The following is a 19,891-nucleotide window of genomic DNA, read 5'->3' as shown; positions in this document are numbered from 1 at the left end:
TAGATGTATACTAAAGAGTAACCACCTGAGCACAATCAAGTTGAAACTACACTCTCAGAGTCTAGTTCATTATGCTTGGAACATAATGTACTTGTAATTTAAAACAATGTTTATTTTGGAACAATGTATGTTTTAATTTATCTTGCCTAAATATATGTCTCAATTAAATTTATGAATGATTGATTATTTACTTCAATCATTTTTCATAATGATCATCTTCATATTCGAAAATGATTAAAATTCTTTTATGAGACTAGATTTCTTAATTATAATTGTTAAGTAAATATCAATGTTTTATAGATAACAAGTTCTATATGCAAAATACTTTTGACTTAAACTTGTTTTAAATCAAAATCATCTTTGACATTGTTACCTTTATTATATAAATGACATTCATATATTCCAACTTCAAGAAAGGGATCCTTGAAGGAAAATAATGTAGTTTATTTGACATATGTAAATCTTATTTATATATAAAATACTCCTAATGATATTTCACTACGTAGTAGAGAAGATAATTACTAAGGAACTATATAGTATGGTGTATGACTTCCTTTTAATGAATGTATAAGATTTATCATAAAATACCAAATCAAATTTATTAATAACTATGGTAGTTTCAACTATATTTTACATGGTAAAACATAATTATGAAACCTTTGTTTAAGTATTCAGATATAAAGTTGAAATACAAACCGGTAAGAACTATCTAAGGCCTTAATGATAATAAATGATGAATTACATCTTACTTGGTATTATTTACTTTCTAATCAGTAGAAATGTCCTTCTTTTATTTCCTTGGGATAACACCTAGAAATGTCCTTCTTAATGATAATAATGGATCTATTACATCTTACTTGGTATTATTTACTTTCTAATAAGTAGAAATGTCCTTCTTTTATTTCCTTGGGATAACACCTAGAACACTATCAATAGTACCTTGAGTACAAGCACCAACTAACTAGTAGATATAAAATTTTTTTCATAAGATTTTGTATGGACAAACTTCATCCCTTTCTTAAATTTTTTAAGGATTTAAAGCCAATGTTTGACTAAATCTTTTAAACCCAAAATCTACTAATATATATTATATAATGCTTTATATGTGGCTTAGAGTATTATATGCAGACCCACCAAGAATACGTTCTCTTATTCCTCTAATAGATGAGTAAGCATAAAGCAAGTTTCTAATGATAAAGCAAGTTGGAGGTACATGGAACTTGAAGCAGATCAAGAACCATAACCTGATGCAGTAATAGTTAGCACTAGTTGTAACAAGGGATTGTTAAACTTGAATAATAGTTATTCATAAACACAAATTGTTTTCAATAGTGGTAGAAATCATCTATGACTTGAGAAGTGTGAAATCTCTCATTGATGAGCTTTTATTGATGGTTTCTAGAAAATCTATCAAATACCAAGATGCTATGTCAGATCTCGAATCTAATTAATGACTTAGAGTCATGAACATGAGAAGTAATCCATGTATGATAATCAAGTATGGTCCTGATTGAACTTCCTCCCTATAGCAAGGCTATAAGGAGTAAGTGATTCTTCTAGAAATAATGAATTACATGGATAACCATATAGATTTAAAGTAAGACTTGTTATAAAAGGATTTTCTCATACTCATGGCATTGGCTATGGTTCTTAGCATACTGATGACATTAACTATGATCAAACATTTTTCACAAGTAGCTATGATTAGATCAACACGGATATTGTTTACTATAAATTCATATTCTTAATAGACAAAATTGCAAAAATGGACCCTATGGTATGCATTTTTTTTGGGGTTTTAGTCCAAACGTCAACTTTTTTGGATCGGTGGTCCTTATGAACTGGTTTGCTTGTATTTTTGGTCCCTTATAAAACTGAAAAGACTAAAATACCCTTGAGGTATTTGTTTTTCATTTTCTTTCATTTTTTATCTATTTTTATAATTAAAAAAATGAAGAAAACTCTCTCTCTCTCTCTCTCTCAACACGACGTAGGTACTCTAGTGACCATTTTATCACTGACCATTGATTTCACCATTCCAAATATACCACACATGTTTCCTCCTTTTGTTCTATAAATGTCACACACAACTACCTTTTCCCTTTTTCTGTCATCTCCAACCAGTGCAACCCTTTAGCACTGACGATCTTAAACCCAATGAGGCTCCATCATCTCCAACTTTTTAATTTGACAAAGTTTCGACAGTTTGAGATGAGATAAGAGGAGATGAGAGTTCTTTGCAATCCTTCACCAAATACACGATTACAAAATCAAACAAACTAAGAATCGGTTGATTTCAATCACAATTAAACAAATCTGATAGTCAATAAACCCAAGAATCCAACAGAGTCAAACAAAGCTAAGAACTAAAGAAGCGAGCCATTAATGAAACACAATTAAACAAAGACTAGAATCAAATTTATAGGAGGAGATATCGATTTTAATGCCTAGAAACAGGCAAACACAATTAAGCAAACCAAGAATCAAACACAGTCAAGCAAAACCAAGAGTCAAACAAGCTAATAGTTTCAAAAAATTCCATATCAAAATCAATCATTCCAGAATTCAATTACTTAAAAAAAAACAAATCGAACCCAGACCACTAAAATAGTGGTCGATTTTAGAAATCAATTTAGATTTTACAATGGTTTGATTTTTTAAGTCGTAGATCAAAAATTGACCCACCTTTCCGATTTTCCCCTATCTTTGATAATCTCCATTAATTCCTTCATAATAGTTGTTGCAACTTTCTTTGAACTGTAAAATCATGTTCCTGGGAAGTATATTGGTAGCTCGATGATGCCTTTTCAGAACACGTTGAACATATAACCGAGTTTTGCAATATGATTTGGGTCCTCAAGGCGTAGAAATAAGGCAAGCTTAGAGCTGACCTGATGTCTGTATTCAGAACAAAGAAGACAAAAGGGGAGAAGGACCTATAATTAATTCAGATGGAGACACCGGGTGGGTGTCGGTTGATTGTGAAAAAATATGGAGATTGTCGATCGATTTTGAGATGAATAGAGGATGCGAGTGTATGTGGTATAATGTGATGCATAATGGATTTGGGGATTTAGGGGTTTAGGGATCGTTTGTTGTGTGTGTGTGTGTGTGTGTGTGAGAGAGAGAGAGAGAGAGTTTTCTTAATTTTTTAATTATAAAAATAGATAAAAAATGAAAGAAAAATGAAAAAGAAATACCTCGAGGGTATTTTAGTCTTTTTAGTTTTCCGAGGGACAAAAACTACAAGCAAACCTGCTCATAAGGACCACCGGATCAAAAAAGTCAAGGTTTGGACTAAAACCCCAAAAAAATGCATACCAGAGGGACCTTTTTTGCAATTTTGTCTTCTTAATATGAAATATAGCAAATAGATTTCAAGAAAGACCGTTTTTATTAATAGACATATACTAGAAGATATCTATATAGATTAGCCTAGAGGATTTCTTAATCCCTGTTATCCTAACCAAATGTGTAAAGCTTGAGATCCACTTGTGGATATAAAGCAAGCATCTCAATGTTGAAATCATCATTTTAGTATGAAACCACAAGGTATGCTATTATATAAAAATGAATACAACATGTGTGTTTACTAAGAACTAGTAGGAGAATAGTGAAATTCCTAATCTTGTATGAATGAGAAATACTTAGTCATAAGAAAATACATTCTGACCATGCCAGACCTTTTCACCTTGACTCAGAATGTGTTTCTAAAATGAAAGACTTCAGAAGAACAAGATACATTATTGGAATGTAAAATCTACAGAGATAGATAAAATGAATGTTAGAAGTTTTATATCCTTTTACATCTATTGACATTAGCTTGAAAGAGATCATGACAACCCCATTTTTACGGCTAGAAAAGACCGATTTCGTTTATGCTTTTTAAGAAAAATCAGAGTAACTTCTTAACAAAAGTATTCCGGAATTTGTTCCCAAAACAAAATATGATAAAAATTTATCAAAGCATTTATTAAAGAAATGTGTTTTCATTACATTTCAAAAACTCGAGACGTCAATCATCGATATGGATCGTAAGCATAAACCAAAAACATCATAGGCCACAAAACACAATCTGGCCTCAAAATAACATAGGCCATACAATATCCCATTTATTTTCTACTGGCCTAAAATCCATAATATTTCATCAAGTCATCCAACTATGTTTTTTCCACTACCTATAATACAAGAAACTGAATGGGTCAGGCTGGGGAGCCTGGTGAGCATGTAAGGTTTTCAACCTACATTAATAAGTTCATTATTTATTTTCATCAAATCATTAACCCGATTACCAATTCCCGTTATCCTCACTTTACGTCCCTAAAGCATCTATTATAGGGGACCAATCCTAACGATTTTTTTTTTGGGGTGACAACACTTCTTAGGGGATTTCTCTGCAATACATGTCAAATAAGGCAACCATGGGGGGCATGGAGTACATCTTCAAAAACACCTACAGGTTGCAAGCCTGCTAGCGTTCCACTGGACTGCCTAGAAAAGTTTGTGGTCGTCATCTATACTCCGCTAGACGACTTGATCATCTTAAACATCGTAAACATCGAGGCCTCTCATCATTTTATCACACATCATATATTTCATCTACCAATGTTCTACCCAACATATTTTTAGATATAAAATACATACATGGTCCAGATCTGTAAAACAAAGATTACATCTTTCATCCAACATAATTTTCAAAGCGTATATAGTCTAGATCTGAAAAATAATGTTTACATCTTTCATCCAGCATAACTTTCAAAGCATACAATACATATACGGTCTAGATCTGAAGAAAAAGTTCAAATCTGAAGGAAAGAAGTTCAAATCTTTCATCCAACATAGATCTCAAAGTATACAGTTTAGATCTAAAGAAAAAGTTTATATCTGAGGTGGGAAAGTGTAGATCTAAAGGAAAAAGTTTTAGATCTGAAAGAAAGAAGTTTAGATCTTTCATCCAACATAGATCTCAAAGTATACAGTTTATATATGAAGAAAAAGTTTTGATCTGAGATGAGAAAGTGTAGATCTAAAGGAAAAAGTTTCAGATCTGAAACAAAGAAGTATAGATATTTCATCCAACAAACATCTCAGGTAAACAGATAACGTATATATATATATATATATATATATATATATATATATATATATATATATATATATACACACACACATAGCACATAATTTATATAAAATAATTCATATCTATGTGTAAGATGAAAGTGACTATACACTCACCTGATACGGAGTGATTCGGACAACACTTCGCTTCTTAAAATAATCTTCTTTGATGAAACTGAGAAGTTTGCTTGAAAACCGGGCTATGCACGGACAAAGTTTCAAATCGAAAAACTCTTTTTCTTGGAGACTTCGGGCTCTCCGAGGGTTTCATCTAGTGCTAGGAAGTTTCCCTAGGCTTTGGGGGGGGGGGGGGGGTTGGGGGGTTTGGGGGTGTTAGAGAGTGTTTAGAGAGAGAAAGAAGTGGGTAAAGGTGTGAGTTTGGAGGTAATCCCCGCACTTCTATTTATAGGGTTCTTTGAGCGACTCCACGTCGTGGTCTCGCGTAGGCTCCAAGGCTTCTCCTGGTCCTGACTTGTGGCGTCGAACATAGGGGGTAAAACAACCGATTTTCAAAAATTCATAACATTCACATACGAGCTCTATTTTTTATGTTCTTTATATCCGCGTGTAGGTAAAATAAGATCTACAACTTTCCTTTTGACTCCGTCGGCTAATTCTCAACCGATTTTAAATTTAATAGTATGAGGAGATTATACTCTTAGATAACTCTGTAAAATTCATAACTTCTTCATACGAACTCCATTTCCATCTGTCTTTTTACCGTTGTGCTACTAATAATGAGATCTTCAATTCTCATTTAGGTTGCGTTGGCAAAAAACCGCTCGATCTAAAATTCGAATTTTAGGTTGTGCACTGCTAGCCAAATCTTAGAAAATTCATAACTTCCTCATACGAAGTCAGATTTAAACGTTCTTTTTATGCACGCTCTCGGTTTAATGTATACTACAACTTTTGTTTAGATTGCAAAGGCTAAAACGTCCTCTATCATAAATTCACTATTTACGTCACATAGTGTCGTGCCGGCTTTGTCGCGAAACTTCGACAGGCCATCACTTCTTCGTTATAACTCGGATTTCAGCGTTCTTTATATATCTGGAATAGTTGTTTCAACCACTACAAATTTATGTAAAGATATTAGGTTTATCTCACACTTTAATTTTGATGCTTATTTTTATCCTTTATTCATTATACCTTTATAAATAAGTATAAAGCACATAAATTCACACAATTCATGTAATACTCAAATAATTCATCTTTATTAATTAAAAATAGGTTACAATGGTTGCCCTGGACTATTACATCATCATTAGTGCTAAACCCAGAAACACGGGCGTTACAATTCTCTCCGCTTTAGGATGATTCCGTCCTCGGAATCATGCATCAGTAAACAAATGCAGATAGTGACTCATCATGTCACTTTCCGTTTGCCAGGTGAGATTTGGCCCATTTGAATGTTTCCATCGCATAAGCACTAAGTCAACCATCTTGCATCGCAACTTCTTCATCTTACGCTCTACAATTGCCTCGGGCTCTTCGATTAGCCTCTTATTCTCATCCATCCTTAACTCTGAAATTGGAATTATGTCGGGAACTTCTCTTGTGAACTTCTTCAAATAACACACATGGAATGTGTTATGAATACCCTCTAGTTATTATGGTAGTTCTAGCTTGTAAGATTGGTTCCCAATCCTCTGAAGAACTTTGAACGATCCAATGAACCTCGGACTCAACTTTCCTCTTTTCTCAAATATTATAAGTCCCTTCCACAGTGAGACTTTAAGCAAAACCGAATCTCCAACTTCGAATGTCATCGGTCGTCTTTTCTTGTCAGCATAGCTCTTTTGACGATCCTAAGCTGCTAACATCCGTTCCCTGATCACCTTTTAACTTCTCAGTAGTATGATGGACTATCTCAGGGCCCATAAAGTGCTTTTCCCCAGCCTCAAGCCAACAAGATGGTGTACGGCACTTTTATCCGTACATAGCTTGATAGGATGCCATCTTGATGCTCGAGTGGAAACTATTATTGTAAGAAAACTCTACTAGAGGTAAGTGTTCATCCCAGTTACCTTGGAACTCTAGGGTACATGCTCTTAGCATATCCTCCAATGTTTGAATCGTTCTTTTGCTCTGACCATCGGTTTGTGGATGATAAGTTGTACTTAAACACAATTTTGTACCCAATTCCTCTTGTAGACTCCTCCAAAACCTTGATGTGAAACGACTATCATGATCTGATACAATCGTTAAAGGAACACCGTGAAGTCTTACCACCTCCTTCACGTAAGAATTTGCGAGCTTATCTATCGGTCATCTTTCATTAGCTGCTATGAAGTGTGCACTCTTAGTGAACCGATAAACGACCACCCAAATCATGTCTTGATCGTCCTTCGTTCTGGGCAGTTTAGTGATAAAATCCATGGTGATGTCTTCCTATTTACCCATGGGCATAGGTAAAGGTTCTAAACTCCCGTATGGTTTCTGATGTTGTGCCTTAACTCTTGCACATGTTACACACTCTGCCACATACTTCGCAACATCGAACTTCATCTTCGGCCACCAGTAATAGGATTTCAGATCCCTATACATTTTTGTGCTGCCGGGATGAATCGAGTACATGATCTTGTGAGCTTCTTCCATCAGAAGATCTCTTATTCCTCCCATTTTAGGTACCCAAATCCTATCTTGGAATACCTCTAATCCTTGATTGTTTGTACCGAACACTAACGTTTTGCCCAACCGTTCCTCCTTTTGGTAATTTTTCTCGGAAGCTTCTTCCTGAGCTTTCTTGATGCTTTCCACAATCGTTGATTTTTCTCTTGGCCTTTTCCTTTCAAGGCTCACTTTTCGGCTCAAAGCATCAGCTACAACAGTTTCTTTACCAAAGTGGTAAAGTATCTCGCAATCATAATCCTTAAGAAACTCTATCCAGGGTCGTTGCCTCATATTCAACTCTTTTTGATCAAAGAGATACTGAGGACTCTTATGATCAGTGAAAGCTTGCACTTCGTTCCATAAAGATAATGCATCCATATCTTTAGTGCAAATACTACCGCCACCAACTCCAGATCATGAGTGGGGTAGTTCTTTTTGTGTTCTTTCAACTGTCTCGATGCATATGGTATCACCTTATCCCTTTGGGTCAGAACGCAACCTGAACCAATTCCAGATGCATCACTATAAACTGCGAAGTCTTCAACTCCATCGGGCAGAGAAAGAATCGGTGCTTCACACAACTTCTTCTTTAACTTCTCGAATGCTTATTTGTGCTTCTCAATCCAAGTATAAATAGCTCCTTTATGGGTCAAAGTTGTCAATGGAGCAACTATCGAAGAAAAGCCTTGGATAAACCTTCGGTAATACCCGGGTAATCCCAGAAAGCTTCGGATCTCCGTAGGAATCTTTGGTCGCTCCCACTTCATCATAGCTTCAATCTTCATTGGGTCAACCTGTTGGATTAATGTCTAAGTCCATAACTATAATTGGTAAGACTTGACCCGACCCGGCATGGTCCATTTGGGTTGCATGGTATCATGCAGTTGGATAGACTATAATGAGAGAAATAACACTTAAGGTTTGTTAATATATTATAAGTTCTAATATATTAATCAGATTATTTAATTAGTATTGATCAAGAATTAATCTAGGATTAATTAAGTGATCAAAAGAAGACTAATTAAATATATGGGTTGATTGTGTAAATCATCCATACTTATATAGCGGGCTAATGCTGCATGGATTGTCAAGTTGGGCTAAAACCCATAAGATGCTCCATGGATGCTCCATGGTGTATTTGTACCCATGGATCATGGAAATGAAAGGCCATGACAATTAGGGTTTACATGGTGTAACCCTAACTATATAATGATCTTATTCTTGGAGAAAATTGGACACTATGGATAATAGAAAGGGCTAGCTGATTTTATGAAGTGTTCCAATTTCTCTCAAGTCATTCCATGTGTATTTGGTGTTGTGTGAACCATTTGAGGTGTCACACTTGGGTCACTAGGCACTCAAGCTTCATGAAGACAATCTACATCAAAGAGGTATGTAATTCTAACTTGATATATTCATATGGATCTATGTTATTATGCTAGTTAGGATGAATACCTTGGAAAGATCATATTTGCATGTATAATAGAGAAAACATAGATCCAAGGTATTTAGAGTTGCATGTACACTTAGGAGTGTTAGAATTCTCAAAACCCAAAAGTGGTATCAGAGCCTAGGCTTGTTTTCTTGTTATACTTGCAAAATTAGCTGAAAAATCGAATTTTGGTGCTGTCTGCACAGCAGACTCGCCGAGTCCATTGATGGACTCACCGAGTCCAAGGCAAAAAGCATCCAAGTCGCCGAGTTGGTTCGTGCACTCGATGAGTTGGACCCCTAAACAGCATATATTCGATTGGTTTGGCTGGAATTGGACTAGGAACATTACCCTAAGATGTTTTTGGACTTATAAACTTCTTTTTTATGTGGTAATCTTCATGCTAATCCAATTTCAAAGATAATTGTCAATAGATTCATGTTTTGGATTAGTTTAAAAGTTATGCTAATTACATGAAAAAGTTTGAAGTGAATTATCTTTGTTCGTATGAGTTGCCTAGATTAATAGATAAGTTAATTGATTATGTGTTTTCAATCCATTTTAATCTAAGAGTTGATTCTAAAATGTGTTTTTGTAAATTTTCCTCAAGTTATATGAAAGGTCACATTTAAATTTCATAAATCTCATAAAAGTTGGCAATGGTTACAACAATGAAGAGTCTTGTCCTCAAGTTATGGAGGTTCAAGAGTCACTTCATTTAGTAATAAAATGTGTAACCTTAATTAATTCCATAAGTTACAAAATAAAGAAAAGTTACATTCTTTTATTAGTTTAGAGTCTTCCATAACCTGTCCTCAAGTTATGGAACTTGAAGAGTCTTTTAATTAAAACTACTTTAAACTCATAAGTTGTGGAATTAATTAGTTTTGAATAGTTTCAAAACTTGCCCTCAAGTTTTGGAATTTGAAAAGTTTTCAATTATGAATACTTTAATTTGATGTTAGCCCTTAGAATTTTAAAAGTTAAAATTCAACCCTTATACTTTATAATATTATAAGTTAATAATATTTATATTTATGTATAAGAGTAAAGTCAGTCTTACCGTTAGTAGGCCTCATTCACGAAGCCGGTCTATAAGGGGGGTATAAGGTTACTGCCTATAAAATGGCAGTTTAATGGGTGTCCACTCTCACTTACCGCTTCCTTGACCGGTGGAGGGTCGTTAGCCGAACGGGTAGGAATAGGACTATAATTCTCCCTTCATTAAAAGTATTAATGATAAATACTAAGTAACTAAACCTTTTATTAATACCCAATCTTAGTTACTTAGGAAAATGTGAATAAGGTGCTAATCCATGAAATTACACTTTGCACTTTGCTTAAGTTGTTAGTGGAGCGTGTGTGGTTAACCGACACACTAACATGGACTTAACAAGGTAGGCAAAGGGTAACTTAATATTTATCATAGTATCGGTGGAGCGTGTGTGGTTAACCGGCACATCGATTAAGGGGTAAATATTAAGGGTACACAGTACATTTGCATGGTTACTTCACACCTTGTTTTGTGATCCTCGGCATCCCATTCACAAAACCTGAAGGGCACACTCGAGATTGAAACATGCCATTGAAAAGTTCAATGAATCTCAAAAGATCTAGGACTTTCAAAACCAATTAAAACCTAATAATACATTTCGTTTATCTTGGTGGAAATTGGTGAATCGTCATTCACCTACGTTCACATATGTTATAGCTTGGATTACGGCATCCCTCTTCCAATTTATAAAAGTATTGTCCTGGGTCCTAGCCTTAATATTTCATATTAGGTGTTATATTAAGTACTTTAAATCAACCATATTGAATATCTCCCAAAAAGATTTCTAGTTTCGACATTTATGATCTTCCCAAATCTCTTGAAACAAGCTTTCCTAAATGAAGATGATGTCCCATGGAAATCATACTTCTTTCACCTCCTCCAATTATTCTCCCTAACCCACAAGTTCTTGAAAATTTTAAGGTCACTCAAGCCCTATTGTCAAGCAAAGGTCTATGTGTGGTCACATCTTGGATATGTAGTCATATTGACAAGCCGGGAGAGTTGGGTGTCAAAGTCTTGAGAAAGTTGGTGGCTCAACCACTTTCTAAGTCACATAGTGAGTTCCTTTGGGACTCCTATGAAATAGACTATGACAAGACCCTTAATGATCTTATCTATTTGCTAAGATCAACTTCCTAAAACTTTATGGACATTGACAATGATGACATTGGATATCCAGTAAAGCTCTCTCTTCCTAATGGAAAGGGATTAGGCATAGTCAATTCGGTTGACCAAATGGTAAATAAAGACGCTAAGTCTGAGATAGTCCCATAATCAAGGGTCCATTGCCAAAGAAAGGGGCATTAGTTGCAAAGCTGCCAAATTTACCTAAGGATGTTAAAGTCAATAAGTTTGACTCAACTTCAGGTAAAGTCCACTGTGACAACCCAAGTTGTCCCGTTACATTTCTCCGTTACTGTTAACGGAATATTCCACTGTTCAAAAGTTCCGTTAATGAGAAGTCTTCAAGTTTAATAAACATTTCAATTGTGTATGTTTATATGTCGTTAAGTCGTGATAAAAGGAAATAAAATACATAGCACATATTTCCATTTACTTGGAAAATATTAGTTTATTATTACGACCACTAAATCGGGTGCGACCAAAAGCCCCGTTTAACGGCAGTATCGGGTAGACTTCCACTGTGTCCCAACTCAAAATCCTATATAAGGGTGAGTGGAGTCTATTGGAGACTTTTTACACTCTCTCTCTATACTCTCTCTCTAGACCCGTTTTCGCCTCGAAACCGCAACCAAACGCTTCCAAATAGTAAGTCCGCTTACCCTAGCTTATTCTAAACATATTGAATTGAGTTTATAGCCCAAAAATCGGACTTAGAAGCAATGAAAAAGGAGTTTACGGCCTAAGAACCTCCTTAGGCCATAAACACCCAAAATGAGGCCAAAATGACCCAAACTTGTCCCAAATGGCTTGGAAATAAATAGAAGAATTAGCCTAGGAGTGTTTGCACATTTAAAACAATCATTTTGTGGCATAAAAGAGAGTTTACGGCCCAAGCACATGCTTAGGCCGTAAACACCTCTAAACCTTGTTTAAATGTCTCAAAAACACTCCCAAACCACACTAGGGCTTAACACATAAATTAAGGGCTTATTCCTTTGGGTTTGGATCACTTAAACACATCAAAATGAAGGATGAAAATGAGTTTACAGCCCAAGCACATGCTTAGGCCGTAAACTCCCCAAACATGCCCAAAATGTTGGTTTTTGTCCCCCAAATGGCCTTAGACTATTTCTATAAAATGCTAGGAAGGATTTAAAGACTTAAACACAATGAAATGAGGCTTGATTTGGAGTTTATGGCCCAAGCAAGTGTCTAGGCCGTAAACTCCCCAAAACCCCCTCAAATGTTGGTTTTAATCACCCAAAATAGCATCAAACTTCATAAGAAAATTCTAGGAAGGCAATAGGGGCTTAAAACTTCACTAAACTCAAAGGTTGAGAGTTTACGGCCGTAAACTCCCTTGGGAGAGTTCCTAGGCCGTAAACTCTTGTTTAGTACCCTTAGAGGCCTCAATTCCACTCATGCCCTTTAGGAAAAATGCTTAGAATAATTCAATGAACAAGCTAGAAGCATCAAACACCCAAGAATAGAACCTTGGGAGTTTATGGCCGTAAACTCCCTTAGGTTGGGCCGTAAACTCCTTGTTTGGTCCATGTTGGTGTTTTAAATCCATTTACACACTTGATATGTGAGTATAGCAAACTCCCACAACTGATAAGAGACCCTTAGCACCCGTAAACGCTACCCGGGACCCCAAGCACTCAACCAAAAGTGTTTTCCACTCCTTTGAGTGTGTATAATTGTTTAATTAGTATATTATATGCTAATTGTATGTGAACATATGTTATCATATGTTAAAATAGGTCTTTGTGTGTGTTTAAGTCCTTCCGTGACCCCGAACGCCCAATCGGCACTTTCGTCGGACCTACTTACACCAGGTGAGTTCATACCCCTGAATGAACCTTTTAAATGCTTTTAAATGTTTTATAGGGGGGAATACAAGTTAAACATGCCAGTTATCATGTCAATCACATGTGATTGATAACCCGCATGCACAAGATTTAACCACTTTACACTGTTTTACCGAGTGGGACACTATAATGATTTTTACTTATTTCATAACTTTTACTTATACTGATTTATTCAAATTCATCCTAAATTGGTTTATGAAAGATCCTCTAAGGTTTTAAACGTATTTTACAAAGGAATACAATTTGTGATTTTCTCTGTACATAAAGGCTTTTCATTAAAGATTTCCCTTTTTGACGTATACTTTTACTTGTTAAACACTGCTGCTTCACTTATACTTATTTTGTACTCTGACTCGGTAACACTTTCACTTATACCTATAGTCGCTTATACTTGATGACGCTTATACTTATTCACGCTCTTACTTAGTGATACGATTTCTCCTTCACTTATACTGGATAACGACTTTACTCCACTTATACTTGATAGACGTTCTTATATCACTTATTGTCGTCTCTGCTTCGTGATACACTTATACTTGGTACGCTTATACTTCATGGTTCGATTATCCCACACTGTACACGTATACTTCACGACTCGGATGTTCCACTGTACTCTTATACTTCACGACTCAGATGTTCCACTGTACACTTATACTTCACGACTCAGATGTTCCACTGTATACTTATACTTCACGACTCAGATGTTCCACTGTACTCTTATACTTCACGACTCAGATGTTCCACTGTACACTTATACTTCACGACTCAGATGTTCCACTGTACACTTATACTTCACTGTATGATACACACTCAAGCGTAGTTAGATGTATGTTTATGCTTGTATAGATGCATATAAATAAGGATTGAAGGACTTAGGAAGGCTTGTCCGCCCTATTTCCTTTTCTTCGTTGAGATGTGGTCTGGTGGGATCGGATGTCCATCTGAAGGTCGTTTGATTCATTAGTTATATATTACGTATACGAGCATAGACATACGAGTTTTCTTCAGTTAATTCAGTTAAGAGTCTATACCTCTAGTCTACACTTACATAAGAAACCCACTCCCTTCTAGTAACACACTATCCTCTATTTGGGATGCATCTTCGGGACGCGGCCTTCTCCGTCGTCTAGTTGGTAACCAGAGTCTCCTGTAGGGAGAGCGGACATTGTGTGTATAGGCCTATACGGGATTGACAACCCCGCACCCTGACTGCTAGCTACAGTCCACGGCCTACCAAGCCAAGGGGTGACAAATGTCACATTATATAGATGCTTGTAGGGCATCTAGTACTCTAGTCAGTATGGTTACGAGTATCCTGGGTTGCCTTATAATTCATGGCTTTAAGGTAACAGTATTTCATCAGCGATTTACACTGTATGCTGATGTCACCTTTTTCAGAGTCACACTGTTTGACCTTACAAGATGTATCATCATTTGATACCGTCTGGGGTCTGTTATCTCTGTTTGACCTTACAAGATGTATCCTTCATTTGATACCGTCTGGGGTCTGTTATCTCTGTTTGACCTTACAAGATGTATCTTTCATTTGATACTGTCTGGGGTCTGTTATCTCTGTTTGACCTTACAAGATGTATCTTTAATTTGATACCGTTTGGGGTCTGTTATCACTGTTTGACCTTGCAAGATGTACCTTCCATTTGGTATCGTCTTCGGTCTGCGTTCACTGTTTTAGACCTTACCAGTTGTACCTTTCATTTGGTACCTTCGGGGGTCTGTTTCTCCATTTGTTAGACTAAACCAGGCGTGTCGTTAGTTCGATACTTTCCTGGAGTCTATGACTCTTTTGCCTTAGTCAGCAGTCCTCACTGCTGAGGCATATGTTATTCCCTGATGCCTCTGCTTTCTTTAATAATCAAATTCAGTATTTTGATATTATTAGCAATTAAGGGAAACTTCTTCTTACCACATTACACTGACCAGTCTTGGTAGAAGGCTGCTTTTATTAAAGAAAATATAGGATTTTCTGGAAGGAACTCTAATACACTGAAATCTCTTAAACTATCACTTTATTAAGTTATTTGAATGAAATGTCACTAAATGCTTATGAACTCACCAGCATTTGTAAAAATGCTGATACTCGCTTTTCAAATAACTTGTATTCTCAGGTTAGCATTAGACAGGTACATCCCCGGAGCTGTTGATGAAGATAGCTTTGTACCATGCTGTATTTATTCTATTACTTGTATTACTTTAAATTGTTGTAATGTAACCTTGTAAAACTATTACTATTAATGCAATGTTTTGTTGTACTTTGATTACTATAATGCATGTGTTGTGATACTTGACATGATGTCATCCACCCCAGAACGTTTCCGCCGTTCCGGTTTTGGGGTGTGACAGATTGGTATCAGAGCATTGTTTATAGTGAGCTAAGTATATCAATTCATAAAAGATACACAGCCTATAAATGCAATGGGATAAAACACTCTGAATAATAAATTATACTTTAAAATATAACCATATTTTACCAAAGTATAATAACATCCGGAATCTAAGCACTCGAACACAAGTATCACAAGAAGAACAAGAATAAAAGTCTTTGGATGTTGAGCACTACAGACAAATCTGGGCAGTTATGTAATCGTACGCTGGAATAAATGTAACCTGATCAACTACCTTTATTCGAGATGCGATGAACGTGTGCTCAGGAGTGATTGTGGTGTGCAACAGGTCTGAAACTTACCAACTAGGATTTGCTAGAGCCAAACATAAAGTTAAAATACTATAGGAGTATTTTAGAGCGCTAAAAGATTCACACTAATCCCAGAATGACATTCAGAAGATGAGAAAACAAACAAGAATTAAAATACCATAGGGGTATTTAGAATACATTGATAACCTGGTGTCAGAACTAAAAGATCCTTATTGACATACCTACAACTACAGAGGGTATACTTCCAAGGTTATACATAATAAGGACCCCATAGGCTAAGAATGTGTGGTTTCGCTCTATTTCCTTTTCCTCGTTGGGATGTGGTTCTAGAGTAGTATCACATATTCGAAGGCCTATCGGATCTAAGCTATATATGATTTGTATACCCTGTGTAATCATAGCAGGACTCGATGTGGATCATCCAGCGAAATGTTAATAATCTATTAGGATTCTTTAGACATTTCCATTCTTGCACGAACCCTGCAGAAAACCCTACCCACTTCAGTGCATAATAGAAGAGTTGATTCCGACCCCGAAGAAGTTCATTTAGAAGATTTCCTGTTCGGAAATAAATGAACTGGGTCGAGACTATTGAATGCACCAAGTGCCCGTGTTCTTTTAGGGACAACGGCGAGAAATTCGCCTAAACTTCGGATATTCCCAGTAATCCATCGTGAAGTGATGACACCCAGAGTTGGAATCAGAAGGAAGGCAGAGTAGAAATTCAATATGTCCATACGAGGAGAGAACCCTAGGAAACTACCCGAAGGAAACCAACGCCGATTCCAGTCAAGGATACGAGGCAGACCGAGGGAGCCAGTACGTGGAACCCCGAGAAGTGTCTTTTCCTCGTGTTCGTCACGCTAATACACCCATAAAATAATACAATTTAGTGAGTTAGTGGTTACGCTGCTCACACTATGTGTTAGGTAAATCGCCTCGTTCCCGTTGCCAGTAATGCGCTTAGAGTGGATCCTCACACCTCTGTGAGGTTATTTAGCCATAAGCCCTCATGAGCCTCTCTTTCCGCAGCTTCGTTCCGAACTATTCTCAAATCTCTCCAGACCGGAGAGTGAAACCTTTCTCAGTATAAAGGTAACTTGGTAGGAACGACTCGCATCTTATGGCCTTTTTCTGATATTCATACACCCACTTTGATTTCCAGGACTACATCATAGGGATGTAGGTCGACGTTCAAACAACCAATACTTGAGGCACGGGAAAAATATTATGCCTAATACGTTTAGGACGGAAATGTCCAGGGTTAACCATCGTCTCTCATTACCTTGTATTCCTTTCCGTGTAGGAAAAACCATGCCACCGAAGAAGCGTAACCAATCCACAAGCAAGAAACCTACTCTCCTATTTGATGAAGCTACGTTCCAAGCTGCAGTTTCAGCAGCCGTAGCAGCTATCATGGCTCACCTGAATTCTAACAACGCCAATGTTAGCAAGGTGCCCGTTGGAAATTCCAATTCTGACGATGGACAGCATCAATCCACACTTCCATACTCAGCCACCCGAGAACCCCAACTGAACCCACTAAAGAGGAAACTCAAGATAAAGGAGGTAAGTACCTCGGCTCAAGGACTTTCCGATGGACAACGAGCTGAGGCAGTCTGTACCACTGTCAAACCCTCCCTCCCGACTCCAAGAAGACCTTATCTAGGAGACCTTCCCCACTGTAGCAGGTGCAGCTACCATCATCATGGTGCCTACCGAGAACTCTATTGTGCTAGGTGCCACATGAAGGGGCATACTGCTCGTGTATGCAGAACTCCGGTGGAACGTATTGCATCAATCACCAATGCGGCGGCCACACAGGTTTGCCGCCTATGTGGCGAGTTTGGACACTTCAAGAAGGATTGCCCAACCGAATGGAAAGACAAAGACACAGAAGGAACCTGACACTACTGCTTAGGGAGAAGCGGCAAAGAACTTATTAGATTTTGGTACAACTCTCGATCTCAGATAACTAAGCTAAGAACAATAAAAGACTAATTCAAATGCAAATTCTTTCCAGTAAGGCGAAAGTCGCAGCACTGTTATAAAAATTTAAAATTCATTAGGTAAAACTATAGTGGCTAAACATATACGTTACGGCCATGTATATTTAAGATGGACAGACCTAGAGTGAGCGAATGCCGCCTCATCTCCTGTTCCTCGTTTGGTTGTGGATTTAGGGCGGGGTTGCTCAGTCAACAGTCCTCCCCACCTTAAATATACATGACTAGTATATGTGAGGCGATTAAAGAAACGCCTTGTGAGAATCCGTTCATGAAAAGATACTCTATTCGGAAACACTTAGAACTCTCTATAGTTCCGCGTCGAATCTATCAGTCCAAGTATCCGTGGTAGTGATACGTAGGACGAAACCCGAGACGCCTCGAACTGGTGTGCCTGTTCGGCGCATGACTCTATCGATCTTCACTTTATATCATGTCGGAGTGTGCCAACTTCGATGATTCTATTGATCATGGTTTGATCTCGTGCAACCGTGTGCAAATCCTTAAGTGCTGTGTAAAAACAACTTTCTCCATAGCCATATCAGCAAATAAAGGTTCTTCAGAACCTGAATCTAACACGAATAAATCAACCTAATACGATCCGTCAATCGTCCCTCTTATCTCAAACCTTTCGAAGTACCCAAGGGAGGGTACCATACACTGTTGACCGACCCCTCGTAGTCAGATGAACACCGAAGTGAAACACACTACAAGATACTCTAGAAGACGACATCCGACCGAAGCATACTCCGTATAATTTCCCCGAGAGACCCTTCGCACCTCGCACATTAGGTTCGTGAACCTAGAGAATAGAACTCATGAGACTGACCGCTATAATCAGGTATATGCATAAGGGCGGCATATAATTGAGATCAAAAAGATTAAAGGTGTGTGTTTCCTCCCTATTCCCTGTTCCTCGTTGGGTTGTGGGTTTGGGGTGGAGTCACACAGCTGAACGTCTCGCCGACCTCAACTGTATACTGCTCGCATACACGCGGTATTTGCGGTTAGGCTTAGTATGAGCTCTACCACGGACCTCTTAGCAAAACACCTTCACCATATTCCATAACATAGGAGCCGAAGTCAAGAAAATCACTACGAGTTGAACTCTTAAAAGTTCTGAGTGAGAAGACTCTATACTCACTAGATTTAACCTAGACCGAGAAAACCCAGAATCTCCGGATGAGTAGTTGCAGTATATGCCCGCACTACTCCAGCACTTCGTCCACCTCGTTATGGACAAGTGGTGCCTATCATCCTCTACCCTATTGCATGGAGGAAATCGTCGTCGCCCTGTAGACGATGGAATACATTCTCCGAAGAGGACACTAGAATGCCGAGAACCACAGGATAACCTTCGCAGCCAAGAATACTTGGTAAAGTGCGAACGTAGTTGCGTTAAGCCTCGTGACCCTGATCCCGAAGAGATTATAGACTTGACACCAGCCCTGGTGTTAGTCGAAGATTTATGCAAGAGCACGCACTTTCCACGCTAGAATAAACCACAGTCTAGGAGATTCATTGGACTGTTAGGTGTTCCACGAATACTATCTCACGCAGAGATAGTAGAACCACCTCCCGAGATAGTCCAACGTTCATCTAGTGAAACCCTAACTCCTCGATCCTCAGGGTTTCCGTATCTCAAGCTTCGTTAGTGCAGGTTCATTTTGCACAAGCGCGAGATAGACACTCTATAGCAAACCGATAACCATAGTCACGCAACCCACTCGACGATCTAGAAAGCCTCTATCAGCCAGTTGAAAGAAAACACGAAACCGAAGACCACCTGAGCTTTCTAAGGACTAACCTGAAGGACTACACATCCAGTACAAGCGAGAACGTTAGGAACTTCGTAATGGCGATCACGCCAGTGTTGATCTTGCCATAGAAGTACACTATGTTCTTAGTACTGAAAAGCTCTACTCCTTTCCAAGAGCTTAGGACCATCCGAGAATCCTCATGGAGACATGGTCCGACCCTTTTTAGGCCGCTACT

This window comes from Lactuca saligna, chromosome 9 (genome assembly GCF_052625555.1).
Source record: "Lactuca saligna cultivar CGN05327 chromosome 9, ASM5262555v1, whole genome shotgun sequence".
Taxonomy (NCBI): domain Eukaryota; kingdom Viridiplantae; phylum Streptophyta; class Magnoliopsida; order Asterales; family Asteraceae; genus Lactuca; species Lactuca saligna.
Note: the sequence above shows the minus strand (reverse complement) of the source record.